The sequence below is a fragment of the Symphalangus syndactylus genome, chromosome 23, assembly GCF_028878055.3.
Source record: "Symphalangus syndactylus isolate Jambi chromosome 23, NHGRI_mSymSyn1-v2.1_pri, whole genome shotgun sequence".
In the NCBI taxonomy this organism is placed as follows: domain Eukaryota; kingdom Metazoa; phylum Chordata; class Mammalia; order Primates; family Hylobatidae; genus Symphalangus; species Symphalangus syndactylus.
The window spans coordinates 50,080,888-50,100,504 of NC_072445.2; the positions used below are offsets into that span (position 1 = coordinate 50,080,888).

Sequence of the window (19,617 nt, forward strand, 5' to 3'; positions counted from 1 at the left end):
TACTTTTAACAATTGAATCTGATCCATGTGTAATTTTATGAATATATGACTTTAAGATACATATGAATCACTGTACTCAGCAGTCAAATATGCAATGCTTAATTTCCAAGAATTTTCACATGGGATCCTTAAGTAAAGTAACATACATTTTAAAACGTGTTTAACTATTTGACCGACCACATAATCTTGAACTGCTAACACCCTTTTCCTCCTAAGTAATTTACATTTTTAAAATAAACACAAATTGTGGCCTCTCTTACAAATAGAGGTTCTAGTCTCCTAGTTGTTACATGTCTTCTCTTTACATTTTCTGCCCTTTCTATAACAAGGGGAAGGGGAAAACCATTCTATTGTCGTTTCCTTGGGAGAGTAACTCAATTTTGTTTAGCCCTTACTGAGCATCAGACACTGTTATCGGTATTTTCTTTTTTTTTTTTCGCTTTTCTGTTTCTTTTGTTTTAATAGAAATGGGGTCTCGCTATGTTGCCCAGGTTGGTCTCAAACTCCTGGGCTCAAGCGACCCTCCCCTCTCGGCCTCCCAAAGTGCTGGGATTACAGGAGTGAGCCAGCGAGCCTGTTACTGATATTTTATATGCCTTATCTCATTTAACCCTTTCAGAGTTGGGTTTCCCTATCTTGATCTTACAGACAAGAATCCACCTCAAAAAATCAGATAAGTATCTTGCTTAAGGCCACGTAACAGGTGAGATTCAAATCCAGGACAGTGAGATTTCCAACTCCAAGTTCTTTCCATACCAAGCTGCCCCCTCCCACAAGAACTGAACGCCAAACTTAGCTGCATAAACATGCAAATAAAAAGACCTGCAAATCATCTGACATGAGATTTAAACTAATACAGCATATATATTCAAATATATGGCCACTACTTATCTTCTTGAAGCTAAATATGAAGCTATTTAATTAAAATATGTGTTTCCCTCCTTTATTCTTTGGAAATCTAAGGCCAGGCTTCTTGTCCATCCAGTGTCCTAAACCTGTCACTTTCATCCTTGTTTACAAGTTCTGTTTTTCATCCTTCTGCTGGTTCAGTGTGAAAATGTGTCACTTCATCGGACTTGACACATCATTTTAAATTCCATAGCTCAGGTTCTCAAAGCTGTTTATGGTACACTGGAAGACTAGGGTTCTCTCTGTTATTTTTCCTCGAGTGTCTCCATGGCCCAGTCAATGCAGCAGGCCCTGTCATGAAGCTGTGATTCCCACGTATGACTGGCATTCACCCAAGTTAAATAAGTACCCTTCCAGGGAACCTGTCATCTCTCTTTCTAATACTACCTCATTTCTTGTGATCCCTTTCCCTTATTTGTCAAGACCATCATGGCTAACACGGTGAAACCCCGTCTCTACTAAATATACAAAAAATTAGCTGGGCGTGGTGGCGGGCGCCTGTAGTCCCAGCTACTTGGGAGGCTGAGGCAGGAGAATGGCGTGAACCCGGGAGGCGGGGCTTGCAGTGAGCGGAGATCCCGCCATTGCACTCCAGCCTGGGGGACAGAACGGAAAGCTCCATAAATTAAGTGAACAATCTTAATGGAAGCCATTGGTTGACCATTCCTAATCTGAAAATCTGAAATCCTCCCAAATCTGAAACTTTCTGAGCAACAACATGACACTACAAGAAGAAAATTCCACACCTGACCTCATGTGATGAGTTGCAATCAAAATGCAGTCAAAACTTTCCCTCATGCACAAAATTATTTTTAAAATATTATGTAAATTACCTTCAAGCTATGTGTATAAGGTGTACATGAAACATAAATGAATTTTGTGTTTGGAGTTGGGTCTCATCCCCAGGTTATCTATCTATCTATCTGCAAATATTCCAAAATCTGAAGAAAAAAAAAAAAACAAATTCAAAACGCTTCTGGTTCCAAGCATTTCAGATAAGGGATATTCAACCTGTGCTAATATTTCTGACTTGGGCTGTTTATGAAAAGTAACTGTCTTAAGGAACACTAGCAGGGGGAAAGGGCAGGGGAAGAAAAAGAGAAAAGAAACATATTTTAAAATTTAAAACATAAATGAATTGATACATGTAAAATACTCAGAATGGTGTCTGTATCTAGTAAGCAGTCAGTAAGTGTTGGCTACTGGTAGTTTAATGTGACTGTTAATTAAACAATTCTGTGAGGAAATAATTATGCATTATCATGTCCCAGGTGTACTCAACTTTATGGAACAGATGTGTTGCTGATAGGTTGGCTTAAAAGTCAACTGTGGAAACCAAATCACATTTTCCTACTGTTTCACTTAATAAAGATGGAAATGTATTCCCCATGGAAAATCACTCATGAAACTGTACCAAAAAGTTTAAATAAACAAAGTGATATTCTGAAATATTTATAATATTCAAAATAAGCAACTAAGAATATTACATGCAGAATTCAAAAAACTCTGTTATACTGTTCCCTTGGGGTTAATTACAGTTGTTGACATGATAATTTTTTGGTTTTTTGTTTGTTTGTTCTGAGACGGAGTTTCATTCCTGTTGCCCAGGCTGAAGTGCAATGTCGTGATCTCGGCTCACCGCAACCTCTGCCTCCTGGGTTCAAGCAATTGTCCTGCCTTAGGCTCCCGAGTAGCTGGGACTACAGGTACCCGCCACCACGCCTGGCTAATTTTGTATTTTTAGTAGAGACAGGGTTTCTCCATGTTGGTCAGGCTGGTCTCAAACTCCCGGCCTCAGGTGATCCACCTGCTTCAGCCTCCCAAAGTGCTGGGATTACAGGCATGAGCCACCACACCCAGCCAACGTGATAGTTTTTAAGTTCTAAACTCTTTATCGTATAAGACGGGATCATCCTATCCACAGTTATCAAAATAATACTGTATATTATCTCAAGAAAGTAAAAATTTCTTTTTGTTTGTTTGTTTTTTTGAGACAGAGTCTCACTCTGTCCCCCAGGCTGGAGTGCAATGGCGGGATCTCCGCTCACTGCAAGCCCCGCCTCCCGGGTTCACGCCATTCTCCTGCCTCAGCCTCCCAAGTAGCTGGGACTACAGGCGCCCGCCACAAGGCCCTGCTAATTTTTTGTATATTTAGTAGAGACGGGGTTTCACCGTGTTAGCCATGATGGTCTTGATCTCCTGACCTCGGGATCCACCTGCCTCGGCCTCCCAAAGTGCTAGGATTACAGGCTTGAGCCACCGTGCCCGGACAAGAAAGTAAAAATTTCTTAAGAGCACATTTTTTGGCTGCTTGTATGTTTATTTTTAATTTTTGTGGGTACATAGTAGGTGTATATATTTATAGGGTACAAGAGTATGTTTCTTTAAACTTGCTATAACAGTACTAACTCAAGCATCAAATTTGCTATTGTCTTAGCTTTAAAAAGAAGAGACTTGTTATAACACACAGAAAAAAGCCATGCAGTGTAAAATCAGAAAAGAAAGAATAAGCATTTTGATGTTATTTGGTTGAAAACCAGTTTTTCTAATCACCAAGAATTATGTTGACCAATCATTTCAACATAAGAAGCTTCCCATAAAATAAAGAAATTCACAATAGAAACCTTTAGAAGATAGTTTCAGTTATCTGTAAACAATTAAATAATTGTCTAGGAGAAAGAAGACTGAGCCAGTTTCTTCAACTGTCAGAAAACAAAAGGTCTTTGAAGGTTGGCTGCAGAAAGCCAAAACCAAGATGAGATGGCTGTTGAACTACAAGGAAGATGCAAAATCCAAATAGGCCTAGACTGTCCTGATGGAAGGATAAAGCTAGCACACAATACTTACTAATCTTTGCACAGGTTGTTACATGGCCAGAGACCAATAATGACTAAAACCCTCAAAAGCAGAGAGAGCTTAAGTATTTAATTTGGCAGTATAACCCAGGTGAGTTTTATCTTTCATTATTTTTATTTTTTAAAAAAAGGTTTTTTTTCGTAAAGACAGGGTCTCACTATGTTACCCAGGCTGGTCCCGGGCTCAAGTTATCCTCCTGTCTCGGCCTCCCAAAGGGTTGGGATGACAGACGTGAGCCATCACGCCCAGTTCAACCCTGAAGTCTTAAGAAACAGCTGTGGTAGAATATTTTTAAATTACATAAACTAAACAAATGAAATAACAATGAATTTTCACAAATTAAAATACTTCAAAGGGTTTAAACACATAATGGTCAACTTAATATCCAAACCACATAAAGCAAGTGAAAACTAAAAGTTTTAATATATCTATTCTTTTTTTATAAAGAGCATCTTTAGATATTACAAGTTCTGAAATAATTTAAAAATCAGAGTTACACTCTTAAAAAGTCACTCGTACTGGTATCTTTTTTTAATGGGGGAAAAAAGGTGACTAATGTGACACAGTCTTCTGGTTTTCTCTGCTTCAGGTCAAAGATAACCTGAATACACAAAAACCATTTGGACTCAAGTATTAATACTTACAGCCTCCACTTTCCATTCCACTCACATAATTTAATCATGATTTGCTTTTCATAAATTGATAGAGTATGATCTTTCTCAAAGCTTCAAATGTTACAAAATGGCCAGGTGTGGTGGCTCACGCCTGTAATCCTAGCACTTTGGGAGGCTGAGGCAGGAGGGTTGCGTGAGCTCAGGAATTCAAGACCAGCCTGAGCAACATAGTGAGACCTTGTCTCTACAACAACAAAAAACAAATGTTACAAAATAATAAGCCCTTAACAAGAACTAAATCTTGGAAAAGCCATACTGTGGTCTAGCCACATTCTTCCAAACTGTAACACCATCAAGTGAAGAAAAAACAAAAACCCAAGAAACCAAAAGTTCACACAATGTAGGCTGTGCCAGACTTGATTGTTAAATATAGCCTATTGTGAGCCCTCATCTTGGTTTAACCGTTTTTCCAGGAAAATTACTTTTTGATCTTTCAAACGAATACAGGAGATACTCATACCAACAGAATCTGATAAGATCTTCAAATGATAATATAATACCTGTTTGTCAAGATCAAAATTCTCAACAGGCAATGGAAAAATGACATACTTGAAAAATTAGCTGAATATACTTCCAAAACCCTACATTCTTTAAGCTTCCTGTGCCCAAAATTCCTCTTGCCTAAAATGAATCCCTCCACTTGAGTGACTGACTCAATCGTCAATCCTGTCTCTATCTTCAATTGTGAACTTTCAGAGTTAGTTTGCCCTGCATTCAAATATGTGTACTAAATTGAAACACAATTGCAGCTGTATTTTCTCTTACTCTATTCCCATCAGCTACATCCTTTGCTCCAAAATGTTGTTCCAGCACATTTTAACTCTGTACCTTTGTTTATCATTCACTGTACTTGAAAGAATTATACTTACCACCTCTCAATCCCTGTAAAAAATCATCACAATCTTTAAAATAGTTTGGGAGAAGTGGCCAGTGATAGTAAAAGATAGCTGCCAAATGCTTGCCAGAAACTCAGTTACACATTTTACATTAATTGTTTCATTTACCCTCACAGCAATCTTGATATAAACATTATTATTCTTCTGTAGAGGAAACTGAGGCTCAAAAAGATTAAGAAACTTGCTCAAAGTTATACAGACAGCCAAGTCAAAGATCCTTCCAATCACATCTGAATTTCCTTTATCACCAATTGTACTCTGTACTTCTCTTAAGAAACACTGACTTATTCTGTGTAAGAATACATGATTAGTTTTATGCTTATCTCAATATTCTTAAGGAACAGGTATTATCTTCTTTATTTACTATCCGCTACATCATTTAACACAGTGACTTGTATACTATTAGAATAACAATAAATACACAAATCTCTTGGTGATTTCATAATGGACAGACCAGTTGACAAGCCAATACTTGGCTACACAGCTAGGAGGAGTGCTAGGCAGAAAGGTATCCAGTAAAATACAATGACACAGGGAAATGGAAGTCAGGAATGGAGAAGGTACACAGCAATAATGCAGATCTTGCCAGACAAAGGATCAACAATCTTGTCTTAGAGGTCAGGAAGCTGGGAACAGGAAAGTAAAGCTTAGAGACGAGAGCTGTAAGACAAGTGACCCTACACAGGGTATAAACACACTACAATCTGTACACCATTCCAAGCAGACTATGCAACAAGAGAAATAACGGGCCTGATAGTCTATCAAAGACCATCCATGTTCAATATTAACTATTTTTTCCAGTTTCTATCAGTAGTTTCTGATGCTGGGATGTCACAGAGCAACACACTTAAAATGCACACACACAGAACTGGACATCAAATAGGCTACCAATTTGTTATTTTGCCAAGATAGGACAAAAAAAGTTAAACTATCTTGTACTATCATTACTATTTTACAAAAAATAGCACATTTTAAATAACAAAACAGGAGGAATGTCATAATGAAGGCTCACAAATGTAGCTTCATAAAAATCTCATTATATTTTCCTTATATTTCTCATTTTATCACAGGCCAGCAAAAAAATCCATCGAGTTCTACAAAACTGTTGCTGTAGATGATTCTTTAACATCGTCCTAAGTTTTCTTTACATTTCTATAATGATCTTAGAATTAAAGATGTACAGGGGGAAAAAAAGCAAGAAAATGGCCTCTTTTAACTGAATATTGGTTTGAATCAGCTAATATGTCAATTGACATACAATACATAGAATAAACATAATTAATAAGTAGCAGTGATCATTCCAGTTGGGTTTTTTTTTTTTTTTTTTGAGACGGAGTCTCGCTCTGTCTCCCAGGCTGGAGTGCAGTGGTGTGATCTGGGCTCACTGCAAGCTCCGCCTCCCAGGTTCACGCCATTCTCCTGCCTCAGCCTCCCAAGTAGCTGGGACGACAGGCACCCGCCACCATGCCTGGCTAATTTTTTTGTATTTTTAATAGAGACAAGGTTTCACCATGTTAGCCAGGATGATCTGGAACCCCTGACCTCAGGTTATCTGCCCGCCTCAGCCTCCCAAAGTGCTGGGATTACAGGCATGCGCCACTGCACCCAGGCCTCTCCAGCTGGATTTTCAATGTGTTCTATTTGTAGGAGACAAAGTCCCACATCCTTGATAGCAACAACTGTTTTCTAAATGTGTTTACTAAAATAGCATGGTAAAAGATAATGAAATTCTGTCAACCATAAAGCACATACTTCTCCAAAAATTTTCTTTTGTTCCACCTTGTTATTTTTAGTTTTATAAAGCAATGACAGCAGACAAAAATTAAGGCTAAGATATTATCTATAACTTCCAAAGACAGCAGTGGAGACAGCTGTAATTGTCAAATAATGTTTGTGACAGCTGTAATTGTCAAATAATGTTTGTGACAAAAAATAATGTTTGTAGACACCTCGTTGGCCATCCAAGCTGAGACCCATACAAAGTGACACTGTGCTACAGATTTGAGCTAACTTACGAATGTCCAAGCTGAAAACGAAACAGGAACTATGAACATAACTATACACTTCCTACCATAGTAGGAGATTTTATTTACATAATATATGTATAAATTATACATATAAATAGACATATAATTTATCCTTTAAGAATATAATTCTGCCATGTAAGATATATTCCTAATATACCATAAAGTTTAAAAAGCAGTAACAAATACCCTTTTAAAATTATGTAATATAATCAAGTAGATGTATACATATATATAAATCATATACATATAAGTATACACACACACACACACACACACAATTTCTTCCCAGCTCCACCCCTAACTGTTCTCCATGTCTGGTTTGTTTGGTTTTGGGGTTGTAGGTTGTGTTTGTTTGTTTTTTTTTTTTCTTTTTAGGTACACATATCTGGCCCCCTTATCAGATTTACTGAATTAGAATTTGCAGGAATGACAACAAGGCATATATATATTTATAAAAAGTATTATTATTATCATTATTATATGCTGAAGTGAAGCCAAATTTATGCTAGTATTAGAAATATTTATTTCTGCAGATTAATAGTTAACATTCATCTGCTGTTAAACTAAGCAAAACTAAATCTGTACTTTCAAATATTCTAAAGGTCAACATATGAGAAAATGATCTCTAGCAAAGACTTACCTAAGGGTTAATCTGAAGATCTGACTAAGCCACAGGCTAAATATACCAACCAAAAAACCTGAATAATGGACCATAAAATATACTCTAAAAGAAACGGAGGATTAGTGAGCAAAGCTATTGTTTTTGTTCTCTCAGTGGTTGTGGAGGCTGATGTCTGCTGAGGTGAAATCTCACAGGAAACAGTGGTTGAGGCTAATTCTATAACATGTAACAGGTACCACATTTTGGTGCCTGGGATAAAAGGTATTGTTCTAACGTGGGTCAAAACATCCTGGGAAAAGAAAAAAAAAAATCTTGTATTTCAAGGGCATTGAAACTAGAAAGCTAAATTCAGATAAAACTTAAATTTCTAACCTGTGTGGGAAAAAACTTAAATTGTTTGGGTCAAATAATGGTGCGAGCAATCACATAAGGAAGAGAGATGAGGTGTTTTAAAGTGAAGTGAAAAAGCAGTGCCTAAGCATTTATGTAATTACCCACCATTTTAACTTCAACAAATTCTCCAAATTCGAGGGCTAACAATTTTAATCAACATTGTAATAATTTCAGTAAAATTCAACGGCCCATCTTTGACTTGGAGATTACTACCTAATGCAGGGCCAGGACAAAGTAGCATTTACCAGAGAGAGAAAATGGGAGAACTGGCAGGCCCTTAGCACACAGTCCACTGGCTATCAAGGCAACTACCCAAATATCCGTGAGAAGTAAGCTTCCCCACTCAGACCTCAGCTGCAGAGTGGCTTAGTGCCTCTTCTCCCACATACACATTACACCTCTTTTCCTTGACTGATGGTAAGAATCCCTATCAATTCAGTGAGAGCTCTTTTCTTTTCTTTATTGGAACGGGAGAAAGGAGTGATAAAAAGTACTCCCATTAAATACAAGATGTATTTAAAGGAATGTATATTCCTTTATAAAGAACTGTGCTGTTTTCAGAAACATTCGGATGGAAAAGGGTAAAAATGCATCTCAACAGAGGAAATACGTCAATTTAAGAACTTAAATAAGAACATTAAAGAACAGTATTTCAGAGATGAGCAAGCAATATGCCAGCTGAGAACTTCCATCCCAAGAGGTGTTGATATTCATGGAGTATAACCCTAAAAAGCCAACCTACGACAGAGACAAAAGTGAATCAGAAGAAGGCCCTGGCTTCCCAGATGCTGTTCTTTTCAACTGTAATGCCACTGAACTTGCTACAGAATAACTGCAACTTACACTGGATTTTTACATATAACTAGCTTAGTGATGGTGCTGCTTTTTTAAAAAAGAAAATGTATAATATGCAAACATTATATTTTTGGTAATATGATGGCTGGAACTCAGTAAATCAGATAGCCTTTGTAACATAATCGTCAGTTTGATTTACTTCGATGCTTTTCTTTTCCCACTGCTAAATCTTGAGGTCATGTCCAAGTGAATGAAACAGTCACTCTACTGATTCACTATCGAAAAGTACAGGTGTGGGCTATTCATAGGAGGTACACTCCTGCTTTCCTTTTTCATCTACACAGGAGGAAGTACAAAGAAGGCCTGAGGGAGCAGAAACCCATGGGTCCCTTTTACAACAGCCAGGAGAAGGAAGGAGAAGAGAAAGGGTAGTTGCTCATGTAAAGTACACAAAGCAGGGCTCCCTCATACACATCTCATTTTGATAAGCACAACCAGCAGATTCTTGGTGCCGGTAGTAGAAGCTCCATTTTTCAGATAAGAAAACTGAAGTTGAAAAGGGGTTCCAGGCCAGGCGCAGTGACTCACGCCTATAATCCCAGGACTTTGTGAGGCCGAGGCAGGCGGATCACTTGAGGTCAGCAGTTCAGGATCAGCTGGGCCAACACAGCAAAACCCTGGCTCTACTAAAAATACAAAAAAATTAGCTGGGCCTGGTGGCTCACGCCTGTAATCCCAGCTACTGGAGAAGGTGAGGCAGGAGAATCACTTGAATTCAGGAGGCAGAGGTTGCAGCAAACAGAGATCATGCTACTGCACTCCAGCCTTCATTCACAAGAATGAAACTCTACCTCCAAAAAAAAAAAAAAAAGATGAGAAAAGAAAAAAGAAGAGGCAAGACAAGACAAGACAGGACAAGACAAGACAAGACAAACAAAGCAAAGCAAAGCAAAGGAGTTCCCGTACACAGGCTAATTAACTGCCAGATTTCAGGTCTGCACCTACCTCTTCCTACTTCTAAGAAGACTCAAAAGGTTCCTTTTGTGGGGAAGGAGGTACCTTGTTTATTGCTTAATATGTATTACTTTAATAAATAATTATTTTAATAATCTTAGCTTTATTGAGGTAAAACTGACACAAAATAAACTGTACATATTTAAAAAATACAATTTGGTAAGTGTTGACATATGAATACATCTGTGAAACATCACCACAATCATGATAATGAACATATCCATTGTCCCTAAAGGTTTCCTTGTATCTCTTTGTCACCTCTCCCTCTAAACCCTCTACCCAAGTGCCCAGGAAATTATTGTTCTTTCTTTCACTATAAATTAGTATGCAGGATAAATTGGTTTTCAATAATTTTATACAAATGGAATCATGGAGTATCTACCCTTTTTGTCTGGTTTTTTTTCATCCACACTACACAGTGTGTCAACAGCACATTCCTTTGTATTGTTTAGCACTACTCCATGGATTTGTGCTTTGCTAGCTGTTTGCTGTGAAGCTATGGCAGTATGGGGGTGATAGAGGGAGACAGAAAGGCTAGACAAGAGAGAATGGACTTGCCTTTTCTATTTTGCTTCCTGTCCTCAACCATAATGCCAATTTCTAACTCCAATGTGGGAGAAGGTAACATCAGAACTCTCAAACAATAAGCTAATGCCTTAAATTTCATGACTACTCTAAACATTATATTATAGTCGCTTCAACTAAAAGAACCTTAAATGACAGAAAAATTAACAACGATGAAATGTGTTGCCTAATTCTTCTAGTCTAGGTAAAGATAAGCTTAGTCTCAAAGAAGAGAAGGGAGAAAATACAGCATTGATATGAGAGGCCCTCTTTGCCTTTATAACCCCCAAATGCTAAAAGTCTGGTAATGTGGACTCCAATAGGGTTAAAACACAAATAAACCAACCAAACAAAAGGCCAAATCCCAGAAGCCAAGCTTAGGTTCGTGAAAACAGAAGCTGGTATGTTGGAAATTCCACAGGAGATGAGATTGGAACCCAGAGGACATCTAACTCCCACCCCCACAGTTGTCCTTTCCCAAGCACAGCTAAGCATCCTCTTGCCTAACAAAGACAAAACCGTTCATTGTAAAAATGCAGCTGAGATGTAGCCTAAAGGCAAGGGACAAGCTGAGGCCAAAACAGGGTATTGGCCTTTCAATTAAGGTCCTGGAGTTTAGGTAGAGGCTTCTCGCTATAATAGAGAAATTCTCAGGTGCAGAAAGGATGACCAGGCAAGGTCTCTGGCTATTGTTACTGCAAATGGAACTGACCATAACAAACAGACTAATATTCCACTTAGTCCACTTAAGGGAGCTGATATTCCAAACAAACCACAAAAACCTGCTGAAGGTCTATGTCAATGATTCTTAGAGAACGCATCAGATGCCCTGGGAGTTCTTATCAAAGCACAGATTGCTGGATTTCCTGTTCTCATTCAGGAAGTCTGTGGTGACACCCAAAAATTTGCCATTCAAATGATGTTATTGCTTCTGGTCCCCGGACCATGCTGAGAACCACTGTTCCAAGGCAACCTGAGATCTCTCCTACCCAACCTTGCATTAACTGAGAGAGAGCTGCTGGAAATGAATGGTCCTTCCCAAAAGCAACCCCAGATGTGGCATTAAAAAACAAGGAAAGGAGAGAGATTCTCAGAGCTAAAAATCACTTGCTATCAAATATGCTAAGAAATTAACTTCCTACCAAGTACAGGGAGTGTTTACCATTCCTGGATTATGAAAGAATGACCAATATGTGTTGTTTTCTATTATTTTCCTTTTAAGATGAGACTTTTCATTGCATCATCCTGTTCTTCCTCCAGTATTACGAATAGACATAGGTGAGTTACTTTTTAGTTACAGGTTGCAAGACCATAAAGAGCTACACTAGATCCCACAGAGAGGAGTATATACCACCCAGATATATAGTCTATGTATTATCTAAGATCCTGGTCTTGGAATTGAATGAGACTTTGAGTATCCCTCTTCAGGGAAGTGGTGAGGATGGTTCGTTTAAGAGCAAGTTTTAGTTAAGAACACGTATGGGAAGAAGGATGTGTATGAATATTAGGGAGCAAAAGGTGTGAACTACAGTGCATGTTGCTACTCAGGAATTAACCCCACTCTCTTTCCAAAAGAATACTGATTTTGTTCCGGAATCAACTCTTCTCTCATGCAGTCAGTAAAGCTCACAAAAAACTAATGCTAGGCTAATTTTTTGTCCCAGCTACTCGGAGAGGCTGAGGCAGGAGAATGGCGTGAACCCGGGAGGCGGAGCTTACAGTGAGCCGAGATCGCGCCACTGCACTCCAGCCTGGGTGACAGAGCGAGACTCCGTCTCAAAAAAAAAAAAAACAACAACTAATGCTAGAACCAGTTCTAGAATAGAGCATGGCTAATCAAAAGGAAATACTTTTTCATTCTCCAATAAATGCTTCAATAAATGTATTCCGATAAATACATCAGGAACTCAGACCTAAGCCAATCAGAATGTAGCATTCTCATGGAAACTGGGATTCATTCAGGAATGTGCCTGAGATAAAATTCATATCAATGAAATGTGCTGGGGATTCTGGGGAAAATACTGCTTTGCTTTTAAAATAGTGACCTTTTCTTTTAGACATTGAGACAAAATTGCACTCAGGACCATTTAATCCTCAGACTAAAAGTCAGAGGAGATATAGCCAAGAAAATCACAGGATGATGTGGTAAAGCCACTGGATTAAGGTATACTTCTTACCTTCAACTTATGTCATCAACTTATGTCATTACATGTCATTATCATTAAGTTATGATATGCCATTGAAATTTATACATCTAAATAAAAACTGTACCTATTAAAAGCAATAAGAACTTCAAAGAACCAAATAAATGGTGTTTGTCAAAATGATTTTATATCCTCCTTAATCTGAACAATTTCCTTTTTTTAGAGACAGGGTCTCAGTCTGTCACCCAGCCTGGAATGCAGTGGCGTGATCACAGCTCAGTGCACCCTCGAACTCTTGGGCTCAAGCTAACCTCCTGCCTCAGTCTCCCAAGAATCTGGGAATACAGGCTTGCACCACCAAACCTGGTTAATTTATTTTCATGTTTTTTTTTTTTTAATTAGAGACAAGGTTTCACTATGTTAACCAGGCTAACAAATTGCTTTGTATTTGCAATCTAAGTGTCAACTTTGCGAAATGCTTTTCATTGGATCATTTGAGATTTACAAGATAAATAGATAGCCCCTGCCTTAAAATTAGAAAAGTCCAAAAGTAATTGCAATTTTTGCATTGTCGGAATTTGCCATTTGATATTGGAATACATTCTTACATAAATGTGGTTATGTTATAAATCATTTTAATGGGCATTTCTCACTTTATATTTTTTTGCTAATGACTTATTATTTGCTGTTTATGTTTATCTTAGACTATGGAAATGATGTGAGACATAAAGTAAATTTGAGCAATCTTCTTATTTGAGTTCAAAATGCGTCTTAAAGCAGCGGAGACAACTCAGAACATCAACAATACATTTGGCCCAGGAACTGCTAATGAACAGACCGTGCAGTGGTGGTTCAATAAGTTTTGCAATGGAGAGGAGAGCCTTGAAGATGAGGAGCGTAGTGGCCGGCGATCAGAAGTTGACAATGACAGATTGAGAGCAATCATTGAAGCTGATCCTTTTACAACTACATGAGAAGATGCCGAAGAACTCAACGTCAACCATTCTACGATCATTCAGCATTTGAAGCAAATTGGAAAGGTGAAAAAGCTCGATAAGTGCGTGCCTCATGAGCTGACCGGAAATCAAAAAAATCGTTTGAAATGTCATCTTCTCTTATTCTATGCAACAACAACAAACCATTTCTTGATCAGATTGTGATGTGCGATAAAAAGTGGATTGTATACAACAACTGATGACGAGCAGCTCAGTGGTTGGACTGAGGAGAAGCTGCAAAGCACTTCCCAAAGCCAAACTTGCACCCAAAAAAAACGTCATGGTCACTGTCTGGTGGTCTGCTGCTGGTCTGATCCACTACAGCTTTCTGAATCCTGGTGAAACCACTACATCTGAGAAGTCTGCTCAGCAAATCAATGAGATGCACTGAAAACTGCAAGGGCTGCAGCTGGCACTGGTCAGCAGAAAGGGCCCAATTCTTCTCCACGACAACACTCGTCTGCACATCGCACAACCAACGCTTCAAAAGTTGAATGAATTGGGCTATGAAGTTTTGCCTCCTCCGCCATATTCACCTGACCTCTTGCCAACCAACTGCCACTTCTTTAAGTCTCTTGACAACTGTTTGCTGTGAAATTGCTTCCACCACCAGCAAGATGCAGAAAATGTTTTCCAAGAGTTCATCAAATCCCGAAGCACAGATTTTTATGCTATGGGAATAAACACACTTAAATTCTCGTTGGCAAAAATGTAATGGTTCCTATTTTGATTAATAAAGGTGTGTTTGAGCCTAGTTATAATGATTTAAAATTCATGGTATGGAAATACAATTACTTGTACACCAACCTAATATTATAGGGTGGACATAATATCGAGACTATATAAAATAGATTATGCAGAGAATCTGTTAGGCTTCCAAATTCTGGGTTTTGTTAAGATTCAAGAATCATAAGAAAAAAAATCAAAGTTGGAAAAAAAATCTAAAAACATACATTTGTCTAGTTCAACCTTTTCATTTTACATTTAAGAAATGAAGACCAAGCGATTCAGCTAATTAGTTTAAAGAAGCAAAACCCACATTTTCTGAAATGCGGTTTAATACTTCCACACCAATAGTTCTCAACTATTTTTCTTGGCCAAAGACAACACTGAGATATGTCCCAGTCCTGTGAATAGCAGTAATTCTTAATAGGAGAGGAGAGAAAGAGGGAAGAAGAGGGGCAGGGGCACAGGGGAGGGGAGAAGGGGTAGAGAAAACGGAAGGAGGACCTGCAGGGTGCAGTGGTAGAACATTACCCATGCTATTGGGGCAGATAACTTTATTTACTGTGGTCTTATTACTTTAGATGTTAGATGTCACCACTAGTTTGTATTATATTTTTAAATGTGGTCCCAAAATATGTAATTCTAAAATTTATTTATTAAAAAAACATCTTTCTGAAACATACCATACAAATTCTTTACCTGAGGAAACAGAGTATGGTGAATCATCTTGAATAGTATCTCATGTTACTGTTCTCGACGTCATACAATCATTGTAAAGTGCTATAAAGATATAGGGCAAAACATATTGTTGCATTTGTTTTTAATTTAGTTAATTTACTGGTTTGAAGAAAGGGAAAAGAGAGTCATATGTCTACTATCATTTATTTTGTTTTGATAGTTATTCTAAAGTTTAGGTTCACAAAAGGTTCAGCTATGATCATGTAACTAGTAGAAAATAACCCATGTTAAAGTAAATAACAGGCCAGGCATGGTGGCTCACACCTGTAATCCCAGCACTTTGAGAGGCCGAGGCAGGTGGATTACTTGAGGCCAGGAGTTCAAGACCAGCCTGGGCAACATGGTGAAACCCCGTCTCTATTAAAAATACAAAAATTAGCCAGCTGTTCTGGCACATGCCTGTAATCCTAGCTACTCACGAGGCTGAGGCACAAGAATAGCCTGAACCTGGGAGGCGGAGGTTACAGTGAGCTGAAATTGTGCCACTGCAAGTGAGACTCCGTCTCAAAAAATAATAATAAAAGTAAATAACAGCAAACTTACTGTAAAAATCATTTGCATAAATGAATTCAGTATCATATTCATGTTGAGAATAGTTTATCAAAGTACCTAAAGTGTTTGTAGACCCACATCTCTTCAGTGAATCTGAGAAATCAAAATTATTAATATTGGTCTACTTCTGTTCTTGCAGTACAGAAAGACCTAAAATAAAACATTTGATGCTACTTTTTCTTTTGTCAACTCAATCTTTTGGAGAGCTTGAAAAATAATACAGTTTTTCAAGATTCCTGCACACAAGATTTTACCTAATTCCGGAGTTACCTATTTTGTTTAACCCGTATGACTAAGGTGAAGGGTAATGCTTTGCATTGCATCTACGCAAGAAAGTTTTCGTGATATGTGGAAGCAAGTAAATAGGCCTAATATAACGAATATCTGTAATACTTATTGTATTGAGTATATAGGAATCGAAATGAATCTGTTAGGAACTAAATACTGGAACAGTAGTTCACTCTGAGGTTTAATGAAATCTAACGACCGATTCTCAAGAAAGATATAAACGACACAAAATTCCACAGACAGTGGGAATGTAAAATGGTGTGTAGCTGCTGAGGAAACAGTGTGGCAGCTACTAAAACAAAATAAAAATTAAATTACCATATGAGCTAGCCATCTCTGGTTAAATCCCTCAATTTCTAGTGAAATTCACAAAAGAACTGAAACCAGAGACTTAAACAGATATTTGTACAGTAATGATCACAGCAAACATTATTCTCAATAGCCAAAATGTGGAAGCAAACCAAATGTCAATCAACAGACGTATACATAAACAAACTGTACTATATATGTACAATGGAATCTTATTCAGCCTTAAAAAATGAAATGTGACATATTACACAATGGATAAATCTTGAGAACATTATGCGAGGTGAAAAAAGCCAGTCACAAAGTGACAAATACTATATGATTCTACTTATATGAGGTACCTAGGGTAGTCAAGTTCATAGAGACAGACAGTAGAATGGCGGGGCTGCAGGGAATGGGGAGTTATTGTTTAATGAGTATAGAGTTTTAGGTTGGGAAGAGGGAAAAGTTCTGCAGATGGATAGTGGTGATGTTTGTACAATGACATGAATGTACTTAATGCTACTTAACTATCCACTTAAAAATGGTTAAAAAGGTCAACTTTATGTAATGTTTAGGTTACCACAACAACAACAGACTGGTTAATGCTAATGTATCATAAAAGTTTCAAGAGGAAAATATAATTCTATGGACAATTCCAAGAGTTCACCAATTACCTAAAGACAATCAAGGAAACCCAAGCTATAAATACCTGTTAAATTTCAACATAAATACAATGAAACAGAGCCAAGCACAGTGGCTCATGTCTGTAATCCCGGCACTTTGGGAGGCTGAGGCAGGTGGATCACTTGAGATGAGGAGTTCGAGACCAGCCTGGCCAACATGGCAAAACCCTGTATCTGCTAAAAATACAAAAATTAGCCAGTCATGGTGGTGCATGCCTGTAATCCCAGCTACTTGAGAGGCTGAGGCACAAGAATTGCTTGATCCCAGGAGGTGGAGGTTGCAATGAGCTGAGATTGTGCCACTGGACACCAGCCTGGGTGACAGAGCGAGACTCTGTCTCAAAATAATCATAATAATAATGAAACAGGCATTACAGTACTATTTATAGAAATTAGCTTTGTTTTATCCCTATAATGATTGCCAGCTAAATCCCATGCCTAAATATAATAAAAGTTTATTAAAACAGCAGAAATTGTTCTCCCTACTCTGAAGTTATCTTTCCCACACTAAAATAGAGCAACAGTAATTCCACATTTGTTGTTTGTATTTCATCACTGTTTTCAGACAGAACAAGAGATCTGCTGCCTACACACCATTTCTCAGCATCAACACCCATTTTCTTATGCAATTTTAAATTCTGTTGGCAGGTTAAAGACATTTTTTCCAACCACAAACAAAAACTTCTTTTGATACTCTAAGTGAATGTTCAAGGAAATGTTCCCAATTTTAAAAAAAACTATTTAAAACAATAACATAGAAGTATATCAACAGTCTTAAGAAAATGTAAGTGGTAATTCAATGAAAACCTCAGTTCTAGATATAAGACATGTAGGACTTTATACTACCTCATTGATAAATCACCTATCTTTATGTCTTCAGTTTGGAACTTTGCGAATGTTAAATGAACACAGAAGACCAGAATGCTAAAAAGCAGAACCACATAACTTAGTCTTCCATGCAACTCCATAGACCTTTTTGTATGTTTAAAACATCACTTTGTAATAGCCCTTGATAATGAAGTGTTTAGCTTCAATTGTTCGCCTCTTAAGAGTTATAGAAACTAGCTTTACTAGAAATTTTTAGCCTAAAAAACTTAAATCTTAGTACATACTTTTAATATCTCATAAGTAAAGGTTTCTTTGCTATTGCTAAAAAAAAAACTGTAACACAAATAGAGACCATCACAAAGATAAACAATGGCAGCTAAGAACATATATAGCATTTATAGGGCAGTGCCAGGTACTGTTATAAGCACTTTACATATATTTAGCTAATCCTGAAAACTGCTCCACGTGGTAGGTACTACTATTCCTCATTTTACAGATATGAAGCCAAGGAATGGAGAGGTAAAGTGATTTGCCAAATATCAAAAACATCATACAGCTGGTTAAGTGGTAGAATCCAGCCAGTGTGGCCCCAACATCTATGCTCTTAACCATTACACATAACATATTGGGGAAATAAAGATGATTTTGATAATGCTGAACAAGCCCTTTAATAATAACTTAATATAAAATATATCAGTTGTCTTTTTGATCATAGTATTGTTGGTTTTGTTTGTTTTTAACTATGAGCCACTGTGCTAGAAGAGTGTAATTCACAGAATTAGATATACTAATGAAATTAAGATTTTTGGTAATATCCATGACCAAGGAGAAAGTAAATCACAAAGATTAATGGCCAATTTTCTTAAGTCTTTTGCTAATTTTGTGAACAACATACAAGTATAAAAACAAAGCCAACAAGACTGGTAGTTTGCTCACCAAAAAAATAAATACATAAATCTATAAGGAAATGAAAAGTGCAGGTGATTAATCAGAATACTTATGAACAGATATAGAGTTGGGATTTTCAACATATAAGCTTCAAGATGTTGAGTTATAGGTAAATTGTCCAAAAATAATCAGAGGTTGGAGGAAGGACAGAGTTCGTGATTAGTATGACTCACATGCATCTCACAGCAAAACACAAACCACCAGACGTTTATCTATTAAAAACAAAAGACACTGAGTCTGGCACCAGCCTACAAAGCAAGAAATACCATGTGCGAGTCAGACACTCGTGTGCCATTTAAAAATAAAGAAGGGAGATAGGCACATGACACATGATGACTTCTAAACTTGACCTTCTCTTAAGTACACAATTCCATTTATAACTTCCAAAACAATTCGAAACACCTGAAAATAGCAACTTTCACAAGAAAAGCAAGCAAGAAAAACTAAAAAGATGCTTTAAAAGTCAGAGGATAAAACTATTACAAAAACAAATACTATATTTAGGGAGGAAAAAACCAAAAAGATTTTTGTGACACTGACTGTATTTTTAAGTGGGCTCCCCTCCTCCCTGTATTAACATGAACCCAATGAAGTCAACCATTCTCTTGTGAAGACACCTAGGTTGAGCCCATGAGAATGGAAAACTGGCTTCTGCTTAAACTGTTCCTCCAAACTCC

The 19,617-nt window shown here is 37.5% G+C and overlaps 1 protein-coding gene across 8 annotated transcripts in view; it reads right to left on the reverse strand.

Annotated features, from left to right (window-relative positions):
- CDKAL1 (CDK5 regulatory subunit associated protein 1 like 1) overlaps window positions 1-19,617 on the reverse strand; it is a 759,164-nt gene that overhangs the window by 453,274 nt on the left and 286,273 nt on the right. The gene's annotated exons all lie outside the window — the stretch shown is intronic.